The 14,131-nt window shown below is 41.1% G+C and overlaps 2 protein-coding genes across 6 annotated transcripts in view; both read right to left on the reverse strand.

The window, feature by feature from the left end:
• The window catches only part of LOC117261730 (uncharacterized), a 34,233-nt gene extending 32,881 nt beyond the window's left edge, over nucleotides 1-1,352 (reverse strand). For 2 of the 3 annotated variants that reach the window (XM_078173165.1, XM_078173164.1), the window contains exon 1: nucleotides 908-1,351. The gene's annotated coding sequence lies outside the window, so the exon portion shown is untranslated. Of the gene's footprint in view, nucleotides 1-907 lie in introns of all 3 variants that reach the window. The other variant, XM_078173166.1, reaches the window with a different exon arrangement.
• Nucleotides 1-14,131, reverse strand: part of LOC117272206 (low-density lipoprotein receptor-related protein 8-like) — a 195,592-nt gene that overhangs the window by 122,293 nt on the left and 59,168 nt on the right. The gene's annotated exons all lie outside the window — the stretch shown is intronic.

The following is a 14,131-nucleotide window of genomic DNA, read 5'->3' on the forward strand; positions in this document are numbered from 1 at the left end:
ATTAGGCTACAGTTGTCTGGGTGCACAAAGGTGAAGTGGCTGGTCTTGTCATACAAAGTTTGATGGAGTGTCAACTGGACAATATGGAGATATTTGCATCTTGAAAGCTGGACTACAAATGTGGATAGACAGGGAGAAACACACGCAAGCCTAAGACGTGGTAAGATATGATATTCCTCACTATATGAAGTGACTGATAACAAGATCTGTATAATGGATTGTAAAGAAATTCGTCAGGATTTTATTTTGAAGACAATTGATCTGGATTTATAGTGTGATGGGATCACAGCACAATGATGTGTGTGGTATCATAGGAAAGCTCTGCTTGTGCACTTTCATGTGATATGCGTGGCATTTCTGTGCGAGCCTGCATTCGCAAGTAATCCATCCAAGAGTAATGTGTGTGCAGAGCTGTATGATAGCTCTGTTATACATAATTTTAGTGTAACTTTATCATTGTTTTTCGCTGTGAAAACATTGGACTACCGACAAGTTCTTGGTCTTGTCGGAAAGCTACAGTTCTGCTGTTTCATGTGATATGCGTGGCTTCTTGCTATGACGAACGGTCGCGGAGAAAATCAATAGAGAAGAACAGGTGTGAATTCGGACGCACTATGCTCGTTCGGGCCCACTATTATAATAAACGTTTACCTGGCCGGCGAGTCGGTGACGCACGTCTACGTTAGCCGTTTAACTGTTATCAATTAGCCGATAGCCACACTAGTAGTCCGTTACGTTTATATATCTATGTGTTACGTTATCTATGAGCTAACGGCTAGCAGCTAACGCTAATAATAAAAGGCGTTCTTCTTCGGCTCTTTGCAGCTAATTTTGCTTCGCCGTTCGCGTGCGTGATACGTTGCACCACTATTTTTTAAAGTAAAATATCAAACAGTGTTAGTCTTACCTGCTCATTTGTTGATTTCCGTCCAAAATGCCTGTTTATGAAGCCTGTTTCACCGGCAGCCATAGATTTCCGGTACTGAGCGGACATCTGCTGATTGACATCGGCTGCAGCCAATTACAGATCAGATCTGCCTGATTGACATCGGCTGCAGCCAATCACTGACCAGGGATGTTCAGCCAATGAACTGCGCTCATTGTGTGTGTGAGTGGCGGGATTTTGTGTAAAGCTGGCATTGATTTGGCGCGTAATTGGCGAGACACACACACACACAAAATGTCAGATTTATGGACTTATGGGGACACTTCGAGAAAAAGCGGGAGCAGCTAAATGGCAGCCTCCTGAGTGCTTCTACAGTGTTTGAATTATGGGGACACTGGAACTGTCCTCATAATACTGTGGTGTCCTGATAATGCTGGTATGTAAACCGATAAAAAGTCCTCATAATCCGGAGAAACCAACACACACACACACACACACACACAGACACATAAATACTGGCCACTGCAGTGCTGTTTCTACAGCAGGGAACACTCAGGCTCAGAGAACATTGTATTACTCTGTTTGCTGAGTCGTGACATCTACCTACATTTTTCAGTCCACACTTTGTGGTTGTAAACAAATTGCAGCGTTAGGTCGGTGCACAAATGCTCACTGTAATTCACGCTTTGTCATCTGACATTTTTGACAGTTGTATCAGACTAAAATGTGTCGAACAATGTCCTGCTGCTCCACCGGTACAGTGGGTAAAACAGCAGGATAGTGAGGAACAAATGGAGAGATCAAACCTCTTCCACCTGCCAGCTCTGGCAAAGCTGTCATTCCCCTCATGGATTATATATGAGAATGAGTTATACTGTACAGGTGATATTTTATTTCTTCTGTTTCATGTGTGAGGAAGTTTGGAAAGTGTATAACCAAGGCAAGTTAAGATGTGTGACAGTCTTTGATGTTGCCTGCGTCAGTGCTAAATTCTTCAGGCATGCATCAGAGACAATAACTGCCCTGCGATATGTTTTTTCAGCCATTTCTTTCCAGGCACATCTGCCGCAAGTGAGCAAACAAGCTTAATGAAGACTGAGGAAACTAATGACGGGAAGGAATGATTAGCTAAAATGAATGATTACAGCTGAGTAATGTGTGAAAAGGCGCCATGGCCTGTCAGGGAGGCAATACAGGAAACATTTCTTAGATATGTCTGAGATGAAAGAGGTGAGGAGGTGGAATCTTTGAGAGAGGAAATAACATGCTGTCTGAATGAATTCAAACTAATGTAGGTCCAAAGAGGACCTGACAGAAAACAAGAATCAGACTTTAAAATGAAAAGAAAGGGTGACGGAGAGAGAGGAGCAGAGAAAAGAGAGATACAGAGGACGGCTTCAGAGACACACCGAAAGCAAGAAACTGCATAAAGGGGTGAAGGATGAAGAGACAAACGGCTGCATGACCTTTCAGGTTCTTATCCTAAAGCAAAATCAAAGCCATCCATACCAAGTGGAAAGAGATGAAGGAGGAGAGGCGGGCAGAGCGCAGACTTGAGCAGAATCTGAATCCGTCAAGCGGAGGGCGAGCTGTCCTTTCCTTTTAAGTGATGACTCTGTAATGAACCGTGAGCCCCGCTCCTCCCAAATCCAAACAAAGAAACCAAACTTTACAACGACAAAGCATTGGTACCTCACTGCCCCTCATGACAGCTATTGATTACTGACACCTCAGATTTTTATAAAGACACAGGTAATGGGTTTTTGCTTGAGAAAGAGGCAACATAATAAAAGCCAATTACTCACAGACAAACTGACTGCCAGCCTGTTGTTTACCACCAGCGTGAAAAATGAGGATTCAACTCCGCTGTGACGTTTTGGCACCAAGTCTGTTTAGAATTCATCACCTTTTACAAGACCCAAGGTGGTGCAATGGTTTAATAGCTTTTTACTTTTCATTTGATCATCACGATTGACCTTGTTACTGCTGACAGCCTTTAACCCCAAACTTTGCTTTTAGTGAACAAGTGTAGAAACTCTTTAATTTGTCAGTTGTCACCGCGCATGTGATATAATATGGTGATAAAGGAGAACTTAATAAGCGCCGTGGAGTAAAAAAATGTGTGAAACTGATCTGATATGATGAACTGCAGCTTCATAACAAATGTAACACTACACTGTAGCCTGTCATGGAGCACTAATTTGCCAGCTATTCATATAAATCAATGTCTGTTTTGCTGCTTCCAATTGATAATTGCATAGTGGTGATTCATCCAACAGCCATTTCATGACAGCTTTTATGTGTGGAGTGCGACAGTCTGACTTGTCTCTATATCCAGTTAGTAACATGTTACTGTTAAACATTGAAAACAGAATGTGAAGGACACATCCAGGGGGCTGTAGCGAGGTATGTTGAGCCTAAGGCCAGAGTTTTCCTTGTCACGAAGGTCTTCTCTCTCTCTTTTAACCTAGGTATATCTCCATGGTAACCTGTGCTGCAAGGCCTTTGTTCTGAGTTTTGGCTTCAATTCATCCATTTTCTGTAACCGCTTATCCTGTTAGGGGTCACAGGGGGCCCCCCTGACATTGGGTGAGAGGCGGGGTACACCCTGGACAGGTCACAAGACTATCACAGGGCTGACACATAGAGACAGACAACCATTCACACTCACATTCACACCTACAGACAATTTAGAGTCACCAGTTAACCTGCATGTCTTTGGACTGTGGGAGGAAGCTGGAGTACCTGGAGAAAACCCACGCTGACACAGGGAGAACATGCAATCTTCACACTGAGGGGCACCCCCACCCCGGGGTTCGAATACCCTACCCTGGGTTCAAACCAGGAACACTGCTGCTGTGAAGGGAACCCGTGTTCTACGGTGCCACCATTGTGGCTTCAAAAGCTGCAGGCTTTGGCTAAACAGTGTCTTTCACTAAGCAGCTCTTCTGGAAATAGCATCACTCTCACAGATTGTATAGAATAATGGATCTAGCCAATGTTGTGTCACCCATTGGTTTGTGGCCATTTTGAGGCCTCGAGTTTGGCATTTTGGCCGTCACCATCTTGAATTTTTGAAGCCAGAAGCGACCATATTTGGACAAGAAGGGGAAGCTAACCCTAACGCTAGCTGTTAGCTTGATTAGCACAGTGCATTTACAGCTATGGTTAACTGTAATAACACCAATGCTAATGCTAATTTTTGGTGGCAAAATGGTTTGAAAGCATTAAAACAAAATGTACTTTCTTGGAAAACTTAATATTCAACTACTTAGAGGAACGCTGAGCAAGACTTTTATGCAACCAACACATCACAATTAACTTTCATGAACTGATAACACGCTGAAATAGCAACAGCTACCTCTAAGCCTATACCTGACCAACTGTCGCCATGATTGTCAACCAAGCAGAAACCTCCAATGCTTAAAATGAAGCCAAATCTGAAGCGCCAAAAACAGTCAATCAACAGAGTCAATCTACATAGACCCCCATGTTAAAATGCCCAACATTATGGCAGAAATACCCACGTTTACAGCCTGGTACAAAAATGGTTTTGGTCTCTAGCTAATTTCAGCATTCATGAAAACTGAACAGGGGGTGAATTTCTTTTATATTTCATCCATTTACATTTTATTAAGGCCCAAAGTTAGGGATAATTAAGGGCGGAGCAGCTTTTAGTGACAGGCTTTCTGTAAGGCGTCCCTACAGTCTATGAATCAGATCCATCCCTCACTTCTTCCCAGCTCCACCCTCTCATCCAAATATGGTCAATTTTTGCTCTAGAAAACCAAGATAGCAACAGCCGAACTGGCGAACTCAAGGCTTCAAAATGTCAGTCCACAAACTGAAGGGGTGACATCAGAGTAGCATCCACACCCTTAACTTTGCATAACCATAAGCCTTACTCAGATTTAAATAGGGATGTCCCGATCCAGCTTTTTCACTTCCAATCCGATACCGATATTACAGCCTTGAGTTTTGGCTGATACCGATACCGATCCGATCCAAGCGCGTATTATACACTTAACTTATTTTGTTGTCAGTCATGTTAGAAATGGTTTGATCAAGCGATATTACTCTAACAAGAACAACTACTTAATCAGGTTAGTTAGAATGATCCACAACAGTTGGTATGAGAAACTGACCCGTTTATTGTTAACAGGGTTAAATAAACAAACTTTAAACTTGAACATTAACATTAAATAAAAAATATAGCTGGTTTGCTTTGGCTGCTTTGGTCCCTTAATAAATAGAAAATAAATCAACACAAGAAATCTTTAAAATGTAAAATTTAAAAACATTGAAATCAAAATAGCAGCAAGACTCCACACACTTGTGCTTTGGCCCCCTAATAAATAAAAAAAAGATTAACACCACAAGACATTGTTGACGTTTAACAAACAATGCAGCCTTTCCTTTTCAGTTATTTTAGTAGTGTCAGTGCCAGCCCGGTGCTGCTGTTTCCTGGGTGTCTGCATGCTGGCCTGGTGGATTGATAATAAGTGCTGGAGTGGATCACTGGAATAGACTGCTTGAATTGCGGAGCGCTGGGCTGGCCGGAAAACCTGGATCACATTCCATGAAAAACTGGATCGGAGTTCTTGGATCGGCATTTTTCCATGCAGTCCGATCCAATACCGATGCACGTTTTTTGCTAATATCGGCGGCCGATATGATCGGGACATCCCTAGATTTAAATGGATGAGTATAGGCATAGTTAATGGGGGCCTATGGGGACTGACTTGCCTCAAGTAGCCATTTGTGGAACTGCAGTTTTTGGCACTGGCATGTTGGCTTCATTTGTCAGTGCCAGAGGTTGCCGTTTGTTCACTTTATAGTCAATAGTCAATCTGTGAGAGATGCAGATTCTAAGCTGAGGGAATACATTACATACCCAAACTTGTTGTGCCAGGACGTTACATTCGTAATGCCACCGAACGACGCTGTGCAATGACAGTACAGCAAACTGTATACATTGTGTTGCCACGAGGAACTTACATGCATTGAGTTGGTGATATAAAAAATATGAGCAAAAATATCACTTTATCTTAATTTCAAGGTTGTTCTTGCTCTCACTGAACTACTGAATGTGTTTGTAGTGTCCTCTGGTCCAAACAAAGCCTTCTTTGAAACCACAGGCAGCATTATACATTTATAGTTCACTATATTATTAATCTGAATACTACTGCTATTTTAATTAATGATACTTCTACTATTATTATACACATATGATTGTTATCTCTCTGGATTATGTTTTTATGCTTGGTGCTTATTTTCTGAAGTCTCTTTTACACTGCTGGTATACTTCATCTAATGGAACTGATGAGAAAATTGATTAGTCTGTTGGTTTTTCATCACAGATAACATTCAATCTATAAATTCCATTTCATTTTGATTTGCCCAAAAACTATAATGACTTCTATGTATCCTTTATTATGGAAGAGTGTCAGTATACCTACAGTAAATGCAGTTTCTGAGTATGTTTAAATCTGCTGCATTAAGTTTGAAGAATGCACAGCTGTCACATTTATAAAAAACTTAATGGTAAAATAAATACTTTCACTGGCCACTTCATTAGGTACACCTTGTTAGTACCAGGTTGGACCCCTTTTGCTTTCAGAACTGCCTTAATTGTTGGTGGCATAGATTCAACAAGGTGCTGGAAACATTCCTCAGAGATTTTGGTCCATATCGACATGATAGCATCACGCTTTCATTCTCGCTATATTCTACTGCTTTAAAGTTCGACATGTTGTTGGTTCAGAGATGGTGTTCTGCATACCTAGGTTGTAACGAGTGGTTATTTGAGTTACTGTTGCCATTCTATCATCTTGAACCAGTCTGGCCATTCTCCTCTGCAGCACAGTTAAATGACACCAAATTCTCTGTATGGGAACTTGCAGACAGCTTGAAGAAGAAGCTTGATTGACAAAGCAAGTTCATAACTATAGTCGAGGTACCTGTTATCCCTGACTGGGTTTGTAGGCTTTGTCGAGGCAGCTGAGGCAAAAAAAAGCCTGGCTCTGTCGAACTTGATTCATGGTTCACTCCTCGGATGTCTCCAAAACCCTCTTCTGAATAATCCTGACCCTCTGTTTCAACCGCCTGAGATAAAAGGCTTTGAAGTCTGTGTGGCTGCGTGTACATCTATCTGGGTCTGTGTTCTGTGCATGTCAATGTTCGGGTTCTGATGGTGAAGGAGATAACTCGCCGTTTCATTAAACTGGGTTAGCATGGCCTTGTCCTCCTCTCTGAATTATAGATCTGGTACAGCGGAGAACACTTGCTGCTTGCAAACTACAAGATGGAAAATTGTTATTTTCAGCAAAGTGCATTAACAAGTAATGTACTGTGGCATGCACCTCCATTTAATATCAAGCGCTGTACCTGAGCTCACTGAGTGTGACTTCATCAGCTGAATGAAGCTAGACTAATAAACTGCCGGTTGGCCATTTTTTTAGGTGTTTTAGTTGCAAACCCCAGCAGACATGGGGCCATGGATACACCCTGGACTGCCGTCACACTCACACTGATGAGCAGTTTAGAATAAGTTAGTGGATTTAGAGCCAGAACTTTTGGCTCTTTATCGATCCATCCCTCTTTTCAATCATAGTTCGGCTATTGTTCAACCTTTGCCGTATCTGGATCTGCCATCAGTCCATTTATTGATTTGTTGATGAATAAAAAATAAATCAGCAGCTATTTTGAAAAAAAGATGAATTATTTAAGTAATTTTTCAAACAAAAACTCCAAACATGACCTTGTTCAAGATTCTTACATGTGAGGATTGAATGCTTTTTTACTCTTCTGTGTTTCTTATCTGGTTTACTGGGAAGAAAATTGTAAATGTGGACTTTGATGGGCTTTAAGAAATAGTGATGGATGTTTTTCAATATTTTAGGACATTCTCCATGAGAAGATAATGGACAGATAATGACAGTAAACGGTAGACGGAGTCCTCCTATTATCTAAAAATTACTGTTATTGCCGTGAAACTGTTGTGTAAAACATCCCACCTCAATACATATCTTTATGACAAACAAATGTGTGGCATCATTGCCAAAAATACTAAATGCTTACTTCCCCAAACAAATAGGAAAAATGACAGAACTCCTCTGGTGAAAAGAGCAAAAGAATCATTACATGTCTTGAGCCATCCACCCATCCATTATCTGTAACTGCTTATTCCATTCAGAGTTACGAGGAGGCTGAAGCCTATCCCAGCTGACATTAGGTGAGGGGTGACAGGTCATCAGACTATCACAGGGCTGACACATGAGCCCTTTATTACACAGAGATTGTGCCACAGGGCCGCCTTGGCATTTCTTCACAGAGCCAGTGACGGTGGCATCAGTCCACTCCAGTATGTGATTAGAAATGGTAAATGGTAAATGGTAAGCACTTGTATAGCGCCTTTCTAGTCTTTCGACCACTCAAAGCGCTTTTACACTATGTCATATTCACACATTCACACACTGGTGGGTGAGGCTACAATACAAGGTGCCACCTGCTACTCAGTAAGCATTCACACACACTCACACAATAATGGAACAGCCACCGGGAGCAATTTGGGTTTCAGTATCTTGGCCAAGGATACTCCAACATGCAGACTTGAGGAGCCGGGGATCGAACCGCCGATCTTCTGATTAGTGGATGACCCGCTCTATAGACAGTATCTCATAATCAAAAGAGGTGTGACAGGCTTGACATTTAACACAACAGCGTTCGCCTCTAGTGTGACATTAAACATAGATGTTGGCAGCGCTTTATAAACAACATCAATGCATAACATCGTTATAACAATCAGTTACCGTCCCTGGTATATGCCGGCTGAACTCGTCCTCTGCTCGGAGGGTAAGAAGCTCCCAAATCGCATTGTTTTCCCAATTTGTGGACATTTACAGCCACTGTTCTCCTTGTTTTAGTTAGCTGCTAACTGCTAACTGCTACTTTTCATATCTTCCACAGTGGGTCGCACACACAACACATTGACAAAACGTCATACCCGTACTACCCATGGACCTATCCTGTTGGCTATCCTGTTTATACAGACATAATTTCAGAGCTGTTACTACCTCCCGTGGCAGCTTTAAGGTGAGACCACTCTGTCCCCCCATCCCACAATCATACCTTACTTTACAGCGAGGCGGCCACCTTGAGCAGGCAATATAAAAGGGGCTACACAGACAACCATTCACACTCAAAGTTACAGGCAGTTTAAAGTCGCCAGTTAATCTAACCTGCATGTCTTTTGACTGTGGGAGGAAGTTGGAGAACCCAAAGGAGACCCCTGCTGACAAAGGGAGAACACACAAACTCCACACAGAAGGACCCCTGCCAGGTTCAAACCTGGAACCCTCTTGCTGTGAGGCGACAGTGCTAATCACTGCACCACTGTGCCACTTTACACATCTTGATCATTTTGCTGAACTTTATGCTGCAGATGTGAAGCTAGAAAATGTCAACGTCCTGAACTTGTTTTGGAGAAATAAACACATTTCAGTTGTTTTCTTTTTTTTTGAGGCAGAGCATCAGACTCAGTGCAGGTGAAGCTCACCTGTTTCCTCTTATGAACACAGTCACAATGCCTGTGTAACAAAGACAATAAGTGTGGTTCTGAGTTTACCCACATGGGAACTTACAAAAGAACCAAGTTCTGAAGGTAAATCCACCTTTCTCGTGACACATCAATATACAATGTGACAAGAGGAGTGAGAGAAAAAAGTTAACACAAAAACAACATTTACAATAGGAAGACTATGCATAAGAGCCAAAATGCAAATACACTATACATCTATGTAGTATGAACCAGTCTGCGGCACCAATGGTCAGCACGCCCAGGTGCCTTTCCCTGCCCGCCGCCCAGCACACAATGCACCCGGACCTGATACCAGTCCCTGCAGTTGGTAGGCCCACAAGGTGGCAGCTCCAGTAAGTATCTGGGGTTCTTGTTCAGGAGTGAGGGTAGAATGGAGCATGAGATGGATCGGCAGTTTGGAGCAGCGTCTGTAGTGATGGGGGCGCTGTACCGGACCGCCGTGGTGTAGAGAGAGCTGAGCTTGAAGACAAAGCTTTCAATTTGCTGGTCCATCTACGGCCCAGCCCTCACCTATGGTCATGAGCTCTAGGTAGTGACCGAAAGAACGAGACTGAGGCTACAAGCAGCTGAAATGAGTTTCCTCTGTGGGGCGGCTGGGCTCAGCCTTAGAGATAGGGTAAGGAGCTCGGACATCTGGAGGGAGCTCGGAGTAGAGCTGCTGCTTATTTGTGTTGAAAGGGGTCAGGTGAGGTAGTTTGGGCATCTGATCAGGATGCCTCCTCGGCGCCTCCTGTTGGAGGTGTTCTGGGCACTTCCCATTGGTAGGAGGCACCTGGGTAGACCCAGAACAAGCTGGAGGGATTACATATCTCGTCTAGCCTGGAAGGCCTCGGGTTCCCCCAGGAGGAGCCGGAAAACGTTGCTGGGGAGAGGGACGTCTGGAATACTTTGCTCAGCCTGCTGCCCCCGTGACCTGGCTTCAGATAAGCCGTTGAAAATGAATGAATGGACCTATGTAGTATGTTCAGCGTGTGTGTTGGCCTATTCTCAGTAGAGTGGCAAAGATTAATTGATTTCTGGACTGGTTGTCAACTATTAAATTACTCGCTAATTAATTTTGATAATCAATTAACCTTTTTGAGTACTGTCTCAGAAAAAGATTCCAGCATTTTAAATGTGAATACTTTCTGGTTTCTTTACTCCTCTATGAAAGCAAACTGAATGTCTTTGGGTTTGGGGCAAAACAAGACATTTGAAGACATCATCCTGGGCTTTGCGAAACATTGACTGACTTTTTTCACCAATTTTTCGAAACTTTATAAACCAAACTACTAATTGGTTAATCAAGAAAATAATGGACAAATTCATCAACAATAAAAATAACCGTTGGCTGCAGCCCTGATTCGGATCAGCAGTGTCAACATACACAGTCTAGAGTAAATTTACCTGCAAACAGTCCGTCTCATAACACCAACTGTTACAATCAACATCTCCACATGGAAGGAAATCCAAAGGATGAAACACACACACACAAACAGTACTGTAGCATCTAGTGCAATGCAAACATTTACCTAGAAAATCGTCCCCATTATAAAGTCAATAGAAAGGCAAGGCTTTATGAAGAACTCCCCCGGAAAAAGCTCAACGGGGTTTGAAGCTCAATATCTACAAAGAGGTTTATAGAGGGAAGTTTTCATCAAAAGCCCTTTTAGAGAAATATCTATAATCCACTACAAATTACATAACACTTAAAGACCAAAGTGAAAACACAAAAGAAAGCTTTCACCTTTTTGAAAGGTCCACACTTTCTAAATATGCACCAGTTCAGGGTTATGTCCTCACATAATGAAACACTCCTTGAAAGATGAAACACTGTGAAGTTTTCCGCACGCCTGTCAACTCCTTGGTATGAATTTAAAAGCAGAGAGGACAAACTGACATGCAGAACTGAGCTGAACTCAGCAATTTAGTCAGAAAGCGTCAAGTGCCTCACATCCCCTCCTTCTGTTGTTAAATCCTTAAAAGGGACTTGGGCAACTTCACAAAAAATGTCACTGCTTTGGCCAGGGAGCAGAGAAGCTGCTGCACAGCTGGCTGCAGTGGCCCAGTTCCTCCACGATTACACATAAATCTAATACAAAAACTATGAGCTCTGGCTCTTCACATGTCTCTCCAAAGACTCATTCATTTTTTAGCGCTTGCGAGTAACTCGCTCAGTGTGGCCCGAATTTGAATTCTTAATAAAGCAGTGTAACGCTACTCCAGCGTGTAATTGGGAATCCACTCAGTGAGCCAGAATGATTGTGGCACAGATGTCTGCAGCATCCAGTCCAAAATGCCTTAGCCGAGCATGTGTGTGTGCGAATGTGAGTGCATACTGTATGTGTGTGCGCATGTGGAACTGAAATAGAAAGTACAGGAGAGTTAGGGGGCAAACTGAATGAAAAACAAGATGAGGGTTGTCTGCATGTGAGAGCACAGCCTGGCTTATCAGGCTTGAGCATAACTGGAGCATGATGCATTAAGGTGTATGCTGTGCTATATGTAATTAACTTGTGTAAAACGATCGTGCTGTCAGCGGTCTCTGCTATTTACATAATGGCAAATTCCATATCTCTAGCACGTTAAAGATTGGATGCAGTCTGTGTGAAATTCCACCCTTCCCTCCGCTGTTAAGAAGCAAAAGAATCCCCGCTTTAGCAAAGTTTAATTGATAAATGTGAAGCTTGGTGGCTTTTGACTGTAAGGTGAAGTGTTGCATGGGATTGGGGTGTTAAGCAAAATGCTGATGCAGGTGGCATTTCAGACTGGATATGCTAAATATTAATGTCAGAATAGAGCTGACTGTTAAGGGCTCTGAATAATCACAATATTTTTGGGCTACATTGCCATACAGGATATACATCTCCATCTCCCCTAAACTATACACATTACTTAAATACCAAAACTACTAAATAAACTACTGTTATAATAAACTCTAGCTAGGTGGCATGAGAAAAAGTAGTTGATTAAACTTAATTTTAAAAATGTTATTAATTTATCTTTTTACACATTTAAACTACATACTAATACATATTCAGATTTTTTTTATTTTTAGAATTTATTTATTTATTTACCATGGAATATGTTGTTTGCTGTTTAGTTGCATTTGTCAAATCAAAATGGCAGTGAAGTAATCCAAGAAGTTTCCTGAAGATTTATTTTCCTAAAGAATATTATTTTCAGTAAATGTTATTTGTTAACTTTTATTTTGTGAGTTGTTGTTTTGCAGGATAATGTGTTATTTTCATGTGTCATACATTTCAACAGCATTTAAACAAATAATTTGGCTATTTACAAGTGTGATTAATGATTAAATGGCTCTTCTAATATAAGCAATTTTTTTAGACAAATTCTGCTCAATGGCTGTTTTTTGAGTGTTTTCTTACTTTTAGACGAGTCAACTAGTCTAAGTTTAAACTTCTGTTTAAATATCATAAAAAATCTGTCTTTAGAAACATCCCTAGTACTATTTTAATAACTGTTATATTAAATTTAAAGAGTGCTGTTATGAGAGTGTAAAATAATAAAATAAAAGTTAAATAACATGCTGTAAGAATACATTTTAATAAAATACTGCTATAATAAAGTTAAATGTTATAATGAAGTTAAGAAATGTCTTGTTATAATAAAGTTACATTAAGTACAGGTTATAATAATGTTAAATAAAACAAAATAAAGTTTTGCTTTACTCAGATAATTGCTGCTTTTCTTTATTGTTTTAATACAATTAAATAAGGTCCTGTTACAGTTAAGTTAGATAAAGCACTGTTATAATACGTTTAAATAAAACTGTGTTATAATAAAGTTAAATTAAGTACTTAAGATCAATTTGAATAAACTACTGTCATAATAAAGTTACATAAAGTACTGGTATAATAGGGATAGTGCTGTCATAATTAAGTCAAATGAAATTTTGTTATCATGAACTGGTGCTTTTATTCTCTCAGGCTGGAACTGTTAATATTTTTGCTGTGTACTTGAAGCTTCCCGTCAACAGTTAGCTGTTAGCAGTCAGCAGAAACTTAAACTGTTACAGCACCCTGTTTAATTTTTTACTGTGAGTGGGAAAATAACTAACAGCTCTTCAGTTAATATACAGAAAATATTTGCTTATTGCACTGGTGCTCCATGGTCGCAAAATGCACTTACATGGTTGCAGTTTGGAGCTAACACACCACTGCTCAGGAGAGAGTGGTCTGGATGGGCAGGGGAGTGCGTGTGATGTATCATGTTTGTGTGTCTTGTTTTCTTTTTGAGCCTGTGAGAGAGGATATATCAAAAAAAAAAAAGCCATGACAATTCGTTGTTGATGATGGAACATGCGGTGATACATCGAGTATAATCAATGAACCGCCCACCACTGTGTCAGAGGTTGTTTTTTGCATCTTTAGTCTAATCAGGAAAATACAGCATGTCATGAGGTTTCCTCTGACAGATGTACATTTCTCATTATAGTTCTGTCATCCCACCAAGTAGCTGGCACAGGAAGGTAATTTACCAGTGAAACGAGATTAATGAGATAGATGATAAGAGAGCCATTCAAGAGGTGTGCTGCTGTAGCTTAAAATGCTGTGCGCATGTTCGCACAATGTCCAACCTTGAGTCTTTTTTCCCCTTTTCTTTTCTCTTCAACGTGATTATGGCTCAGGTGGATCCACTCAAAC

The sequence above is a fragment of the Epinephelus lanceolatus genome, chromosome 12 (assembly GCF_041903045.1).
Source record: "Epinephelus lanceolatus isolate andai-2023 chromosome 12, ASM4190304v1, whole genome shotgun sequence".
Taxonomy (NCBI): domain Eukaryota; kingdom Metazoa; phylum Chordata; class Actinopteri; order Perciformes; family Serranidae; genus Epinephelus; species Epinephelus lanceolatus.